The following is a 9,042-nucleotide window of genomic DNA, read 5'->3' as shown; positions in this document are numbered from 1 at the left end:
AGGGACTGATTATATTTCCAAAGGAAATGCCTTCGCAGATGAAACAGCAAAGTACTGCGCAAGGAAAAATTATTCTTACAATCGGAATAGAAGTACAGAAACTGATTCAAATTCATTAATGCTAACAACTATTGTAGAAACATGGAATGAGATTAGAGATTTACAAAACGAAGCAGATGATGAAGAAAAAGACCAGTGGTTAAGATCAGATTGTAGACAACGTGATGAAGATGGAGTGTGGGTTTACAAAGATGGCAGAGTAGTTTTACCAAATTGCATGATTTCTGACATGGCCAGATTATATCATGGTCCTGCACATTTAGGAAGAGATTCTATGGTCAGACTGTTTAAAGAAACATGGTTCAATACCAAATTTAGAACCATTGCAGAATCTTTTTGTCAAAGGTGTTTGTCATGCCAACAAATGAATCCAAACAGAAAATCAGTGGTGGGGACAGGAATAATTGGTCGAGAGGGTGGTCCCTTTACCAGGTTACAAATAGATTTCATTGAAATGCCCTTACACAACTGTTTGAAATATGTACTTGTAATTGTATGCTTATTCTCAAGGTGGGTAGAGGCTTTCCCTACACGACATTGTGATTCAATTACAGTAGCAAAACTAATGCTCAGAGAAATAATCCCAAGGTACGGTTTTCCAGTCACTATTGAGAGTGATGGAGGAAGCCATTTTGATAATAAACTGTTGAAGTTAATTTGCGAAGCTATGAGCATTGAGCAGAAAATACACTGTGCATACAGACCAGAGGCATCAGGTGTAGTTGAACAAATAAATGGAACTATCAAAAACAGAATTGGAAAAATGTGTCTAGAGACAGGAGTTAAGTGGACTGATGCTCTTCCACTTGTTTTGATGTCAATAAGAAGTACACCAGATAAAAAGACAGGTTTGAGTCCTCATGAAATTTTGATGGGAAGAGTTATGAGGCAAGCTTTTGTACCTGTAGGTAAACTGTTGAGCATAAATGACAGTGCAATTTTGGATTACTGTAAAAGGTTATCTGATATGGTAACTTCTGTGTCTAATCAGGTGGGAACTGAAGCACAATCAAATGACAAAGTTTTGACACATGATCTGAGACCTGGAGACTGGGTCAGAACGAAAGTACATCGGAGGAGGAATTGTCTATCTCCTAGATGGCAGAAACCTAGGCAGGTAATCTTGATCACTACTAATGCTGTAAAGTGTAGAGGATTGAAGCGCTGGATTCATCCAAGTCATACTATTCCAATACCAACTCCTGAGAGTTCTGATGTTGAAAGTGATACCACAGATGACTCTGATTCTGAAGCAGAAGACAGAACAGAAGGTGAAGTAATTCCAGATTCTGAAGATCGACAAGAAAGTCGACATCTGGAAACTGTGCCAGTAAATGGAAGTCTGACAAGAAAAGACTTAGAAATAATTGAAATAGATTCTGAAGGTGAAGAGAATCTGCTAAAAGGAAAGATAACTGAGGATTCGGTTGTCTATGTTGAAGACAGAGAAGCTGAACCAAAAGAAGTTTCAGACCAGGAGAGTATCGAAAGGCAGAGAACAAGCTCTGAAGTAAGGAACAAAAATCCGAAATCTGGGAAGCTAGAGGTAATTGAGGAAGAGGAGGAGAACGAATTACCGAGTACCAGTGATGGAAGACAAAGTGAAGTTCCTGAAGGAGTGAAATTGCCGTATAGAGAAGTTCCTGAGTCAATTGAAATTTCAGACTACGAAACTGAGGAAAGTGACGTGGAAGGAGGAAGTGAAAGCAGAAAGAAAAGGACTTGGAAATCTGAATCGAATAATTCAGAACCAAAGAAAAAGTACGTGAGAAAAGCAGACTACTGGCCTGGTGGAAGATTGAGAGTCAGATTGATTAAAAAGCCAATAGAACAAGTTGAAGAAATAAGTAGTCAAAAGAGTCCTGGAAAAGAGGTTGGAGTTGGAAGGAAAATAGAAGTGATATCGAGAAAAGGGAAGAGAATAATTAGACCAAACCAGAAATACAAGTCTCCTGAATGGACTTACTTAGTAATTCCACCTGTTATTGACATATATGATAGTAGTGAAGAAGAAAACGAAATCCAAGAAATTAGTGACAATGATTGAAGTACAAATTTATTAAATTGGCATAAGGCTGAAGAAATCCTGTTAGTTGACACAAGGTCGAAGAAAACTGTCTAATAGAAGAAAACTTATGTATGACATAAGGTCGAAGAAATCTTGTTTAGGGTTATAAAAGAAAAATATATTTTAAAAGGGGGGTGTATATAAATTTTAAAATTTATTTTTTTTATTTTATTTTCGAGGCTAAAACTAACCTAAAAATGCCTTACATTAAGGAGAGCACTTCAAAATGCTCTGTTTTTAAAAGATGCTGTAAGATGACTCTGGTGTGTCTGCTCATTTTAGTTCTGCTCTGGTTGATACTAGCTGTGATTATACCTTTAGAAATGAATAGAGAATTACACAAAGTTAACTTAACAAGCAAAGCTCTGGTTAGCCAAACTAAACATAGTGCATCTGCAAAAGTAATTGATCATCAGCCTAACATTCATCAAGATAAATCAATAGGTGATTTTTCAAGCAATACTTTCACAAAGCTTTTGAGTGAATATGTAAAGGTAATGGATGCAAAGGATTGTTATGTATGCGTTAAGTTACCCGCTTCTGTTTCTGAGGGAGTAACATATAATATGCTTCCTCTCACTTATGCTGTAACATGTAGTGTATTAACTAGTTTATTTTATCAAACTGGTCGTTTAGAATATTACTATTCAAATTATGATGAGATTTTTGCTAATGTCAAGATTGATAATGCTTTAAATAAGCATAAGAAAGCTAAACAATTGAGAGAATATTTCCTTGTTACTAACGAACTCACTTATGAGTATGCTTACAAGAATAATCTAACATGTAAATTAAGTGCTGAAGGGAAGAAATTTCTGAATATGGTTGAGGAGAGAAGAGCAATTTATAAGAGAAATGAATTAGTCAAACAGACTAAGTCATCATTCTGGCAAAAAGAGGATGAGAAACTAAATGGCAAAATGCTTGAAAATATTGCAATTCACATAGACAAACCTGTTAGTGGAAAGCTTTGCATTAGAAGAGATAACACACTTTTTGATAATTATTTTGTAGGTGCAAGCAACTGTGAAGATACTTATCAAATTTTGGGAGGTTGGGGATTTAAAGGTGGAAAAGATCCTATCTTTCCTGGAATTTATTTCGTTTGTGGTGACAAAGCCTACTACAACCTTCCAGACCATTGGTATGGAACTTGTTATGTGGGAATTGTTTTTCCTAAAGTGTTTCATGTTGACAGAGATTCGGAAGGATTATTTAAAATTCATAATTATGTAAATAGAGCTAAAAGAGAAACTTTTACTGAAGTTCTGGGAGATATTTTCCAAGCTGTAATACCTTTTGTTGGTATAACCCTAAATGCAGGGAGAATCAGAAAATTGTCCACTATAGTTGATAGATTATCAACTGATACTGCTGATGGATTTCAATTAGTGAATGTTGAAGTTATTGCAATTAGATCCATGGTAATTCAAGACCGTCTTGCTTTAGACATACTCTTAGCAAAGGAGGGAGGAGTCTGTGGCATTTTACATGTCCAACATTGCTGTACATATATTCCTGATGAAAGTAAGAATATTGAAATGTATATTAAGAATATTACACAAATGCATTCTGAAATAATTCCTTTAGAAGAAGAAGATTTTACTGGGAAACTTTCAAATAGGTTTCAAGCAATTAAAAACTGGTTTCATAATATCGGAAGTTCAATTCTTGGCAAGATTCTGGCACCTTTGGTTATAATTATATTCATTTTTATTTTGACTAAAGTAGGTTGTCTGTTACATAAAAGAAAGAAGAATTTAAGAGAAAAGAAGAGAATTTATAAACTCAGAAAAGAAGAGGAAAGGGAGATTGAGTTGCAGGAGTTACATAGAGAGCGTCATGTTAATTGCAAAGATTATGCTGAAACAGACTTTTAGGTTTACTAATACAATGAATTTGAATCGATTTCTTTAAAATTTAATTTACCAAAAATTTTGAGTGCTGGTGTGGTGATTTGTTAATCACCAGATGAGGGAGTTGATGGAGCGAGATAGAAAACAAAATTTTGTTTAAACTCGCAAAGTCACATTTCCATAACATGAATAAAATTATTAATGATTTGTGATATGTCGTGCTAATACAACCTAGATTAAACTTTACACGTGGGGGGACTAACATGTGTGCTCATAAACGTGCATAAATGTTGCATCTTTTTGTTCGTGCAAAATAATAAAATAATTTATTGTTTTCGTTTTTGTCATTACTAACTGCTGCATATTTAAAATAAGCATGTGCTTGTTTTGCTTTTCCTTGTCTGTGTGATGTCATTTCTACTATTCTAGGTGCATATGGGTCTCATAGAAAAACGGAGACTGGTAAATATAAACGCTGCTTTATTTGTTTGCAATGGCTAGGTAACATTTTGATTAATCGGGTGGGCTAATTAATTAGTAAACCATGGGGTGGATACAGAATATACTTTATTTCTTACATTAATACTTTTCTTGTGTTTGTTTTATACTAGAAATCATAAGTTGCCTGCTTTTGAGGCCTAGCTATTTGAGCCGCAAAATAAAAGCTGATCCATATTTCTGCAGAAAGTCACGAGACGCCCATTCTGAATTAAAACGTTTATTGAAGCTGCATTCACAAAGCAAAAACTGATGAGCTGACATCATTCTGTCGGACATGGCCAAGGTCGAAAGTGAACTTTTTGTCAGTCCTTAACTTGGCATCCGCGGAAGTTGCACTGTAAGACTATGGAAGCTGCGAGGATGACTTAAAACAAAGTTGCAATCGCAGGAAGCCTCTGGCTTCACGTGGAAGAGACAATGGTCTTTGTAAGACATGATCTTGTGGAACTTTTTAAGAATCGGGTGACATGTCACTTGTCACTCTCAGCCAATGGGACGTCGAGTATTTCTGAAAATTTTCCTTTGCTAGTTTAGTTAGCGTAGAAAGGTATAAAAAGTCATGCCCTTAGGGTTGGGCTGGCTGCTGCTTTCTGACTTTCCGATGAGGGTGATGTGCTGCTGGACTTTGCGTGGAGCACGTAAGAATCCTCAAAGAACTTTACTTTAATTTCTGTCTATTTAGCTCAGTTAGAGAAATAGGTTTTAGAAATGCTAAACTTTATATAATTTCTTTAAATTGATTCAATTGCTTAAACTGTATTTTTCTTATTTCTTACTATCATGCTTGCTTTATTGCAAATAAATTTCATTTATAAGACTTACAACATATATACCATAATTTAGAAAATAAAATCTTACTTTTGACAAACAAGCTGGTCTTGATTATTTAGAAGTATAGGTTACCTTTAGCTAGATCACGTCGCCTATGGTGGTCGTTTAAATGGTTGGGTTTTATTCTAATGACAATATTCTTTCTGCAAATGTATAAATATGTATATATTGTGTAAATAATGTGTATATAGATTTATTCTGACCACCTGATTCAGTAGGCCCAAAATATATCAGGTTCATAAATGGGTCCATATTTAGTATAAAATTTTGTTTATAGGTTATGAAGTTGGGTAGCGTTGTTTATGATATATTTTCTATAGCCCGCTGGCACATACACGGAGCGCCGCACTCCTCCGCAATCAGTCAGCAGGTTTCCGATATCACCTAGCACACTCTACCAGACGTCGGCTTGCAACCTGCGCCGACTCTCCCCATGGGCTATTTGGGCCCTTAGTCACTCACCGCCAATATGATTGTGGAGAGCCCTGAAGGGGAAACTGGACATAGTGGGGGCATTAAGGTGTTGACGTGGAATGTAAATGGCCTGGGTTGCAGGATCAAGAGAGGTCTAGTCAATAATTATGTCAAACGGTCAGGGGCAGATGTGGTATTCCTTCAAGAAACGCACCTGCTAGGCACTAAGTGCGCATTCCTGGCAAGGGGCCAGTATAAGGTTCTAGCACACGCAGGGTTTACATCGGGTTCCAGGGGAGTGGCAATACTGATTACAAAAAACCCCAATGAAAGTAGCACAGATCTGGAGTGACTGCCAGGGTACATATGTAGGAGTGAAAGGGACATGGGGCAGGAGAGAATACACTCTTATCTCGGCCTACGCTCCGCCTAAACTGCAGGCGGCAACTTTGCAGGGAGTGTCAGACACCATCCTCAACACCTCAGACACGACTCAAATCATTGGGGGAGATTTTAACGACGTAATGAATACGGCTACTGACAGGACGGGTGACCGAGACAGACCCCATACTACGACCCCGCTAGCCAAAGATATAGTGGCACTGGGCCTACCAGATGTGTGGCGATGGCTAAACCCAGACACGCAGGCATACTCCTTCTTCTCGGGGGCGCACAAAGTCTACTCCCGCCTGGACTACATCTTTATGGCGAGACAGGCGCTGCAGGTAACAGACTCAGCAGAGTATTGTGCCCGAGGGATATCTGACCACTCACCCCTGGCGGTACAAATTGGTAGGCGAAAGAAGGAAGGCCCCGCAATTCTTAGACTCTCCGCTTGGGACTTGCAGGACCCGGACATTATAAAGGGGCTGAGAGCTGACGTGAAGGTATACCTAGCGGAAAACGTAGGGACCGTGGACCCCCGGGTGGTGCTATGGGAGGCGCTTAAAGTAGTGCTTAGGGATAGGGCTCAATGTAGACTGGCAGAGGCTAGGAAACAGAGACAGTCAGAGATCCAGACCTTGGAAGCCTTAATATTGCAACTAGAGACCGAACACTTACGCAAGAAGGACACGAGGACCCAGCGACACTTACAGATACACAGGCCCAGTACAGACAGCTGGTGACGAGGGAGGCTAAGACGCAGGCACTAGCCACTCTCCATCGCATTTACGATGTGGGAGATAAAACTGGCAAACTTTTGGCATGGCTTAGCAGGAAAGAGAGAGATGAACGCTGGGTGGACAGGTTACGTATGGGTCACGCCGATTGGATATCTACTGATGCCGGGATAGCTGACGCATTTGCTGACTACTACGAAACCCTATATAAGGCCCATGATGTGGGATCCAAACTGAACGCATTGCAATACATGTCAGACATCACCCTTCCAACTCTCGAAGACACTGACCGGATAGACATTGAATCCGATATCACCGAGGAAGAAGTCAGGGTGGCGCTAACGAAACTTCGAGTGGGGAAAGCCCCGGTCCCCAATAGATTCCCGGCAGAGTTTTTCAAGAAGATGGCTGACCTCCTGACCAGACACCTACAGGGCCTCTTCCAAGATGCAAAGAAGGAAGGACGGTTCCCGCTGGACCTCAGGCAGGCCACGATCGTCCCAATTCATAAACCAGGGAAACCGGCGGCGGACTGCGCATCTTATCGCCCCATCTCATTGTTGAACGTGGAAGCGAAGGTATATGCCACGATACTGGCTCTTCGTATGAGAAAGGTCATCCCGGGATTGATCCATCAAGACCAGACGGGGTTTATCCCAGAAAGGGCGACTAGGTACAACCTCTGAAGAACACACAACTGGCTCCGGGAGGTGGAAGGCAGATTAGAGCCACATTGGTTCTTGTCATTAGACGCAGAAAAGGCATTTGATGCTGTCCATTGGCCTTTTTTGGAGGGAGTGCTGGAACGTATGGGCTTGGGACCCAAATAAAGGCGCAAAATTGGAATACTCTATGTAGACCCTGGTGCCCGAGTAAGAGTTAACGGAATGATATCGAGGGCTTTTCCCATCCATCTGTCAGGGGTGTCCCCTATCGCCCCTGCTCTTTGCCTTGACTATCGAGGTGCTGGCTTGCGCTGTAAGACAAAATGAGAGGATGACAGGGTTCCGGGTGGGACCGGCAGATGCGCAGGGCGAGAAGTTATCAATGTATGCGGATGATGTGCTGCTGTACGTCACGCAACCACAGACCACACTACCGGCGCTATTTGATGAGCTGGCAAGGTATGGCGCTAAGTCAGGATATCAGATCAAATGGCACAAATCGACGCTCTATGACCCCCGAGGTCGGACGGACTGGCTCCAGCTACCACAGAGACTACAGACGACTGACAACGGATTCCAGTACCTAGGGATATTTCTCACAACAGACAGTGCCCTCTCTTACGACCGTAATGTTAACCGTGTCATACGTGACTTTAAGCTTGACGCCAATAGGTGGCAAACGCTCCCCCTGACGATACTTGGGCGGGCAGCTATGTTCAAAATGATCTCACTCCCAAAATTCCTCTATGCCTTCCAGAATGAATACTCCCTAGTCCCACCTGAGACCTTTCGGGATATTCAGACAGAGCTCCGGTCCTACCTCTGGTTGGGAAAGCACCCTAGAGTGGCATTGGCAACATTGCAGCGGCACCAGTATGATGGCGGAATCTCCCTTCCTGACCTTGAGGCTTACTACTGGGCAGAACACCTCACCCCCATTAATGATTGGATACACGCGCCTGCCACACACCCCACATATGCTTTGGAAAGGTACACCATGGGTGCACATTCATGCCTACACTACATATATGGGGGAAGGGTCAGACCAGACTACTACCGGCTACGAAGATCTACTTACAAGACCATTCTTCGGAAGTTAAGGTTAGTATTGGACAAGGTTCAGTTCAGAACCCACAGTGCACCACCAGCAGCACGTGGGCGCCCGGGTGCAGGTGCAAGTTCAAGGTTGGAAATCCAATCCAAATTAAGGGGGACGGGGGCAATCGGACAGAGGCTGCTTACAGGTAAGTAACAGCGGCTTGGGGGAACTAGTCTCTGGGGGTTGAGGCCAACATTGGACATGGCCCAAGGCAGCATCATGACTACACCACACCACCAGCGGCACAGGGACACAGGGTTCAAGATGCCAACACAGCATCAAAGACAGGCCAAGTTGGAAAAGGTCTGCAGGCTCGGGCCAGGAGGCCAGTCGAAGGAAACCAATAGCTGTCATGGTAAGTTTTGATTCTCTGGAACATAGCAACACCCTTTGTCCTCTTCACCGAAGCACAGGACTGATGGTTGCA

Source organism: Lissotriton helveticus, assembly GCF_964261635.1.
Source record: "Lissotriton helveticus chromosome 1_1 unlocalized genomic scaffold, aLisHel1.1 SUPER_1_unloc_4, whole genome shotgun sequence".
NCBI lineage: Eukaryota > Metazoa > Chordata > Amphibia > Caudata > Salamandridae > Lissotriton > Lissotriton helveticus.
The sequence above is the reverse complement of the archived record's forward strand: the minus strand, read 5'-3'. Positions refer to the sequence as shown.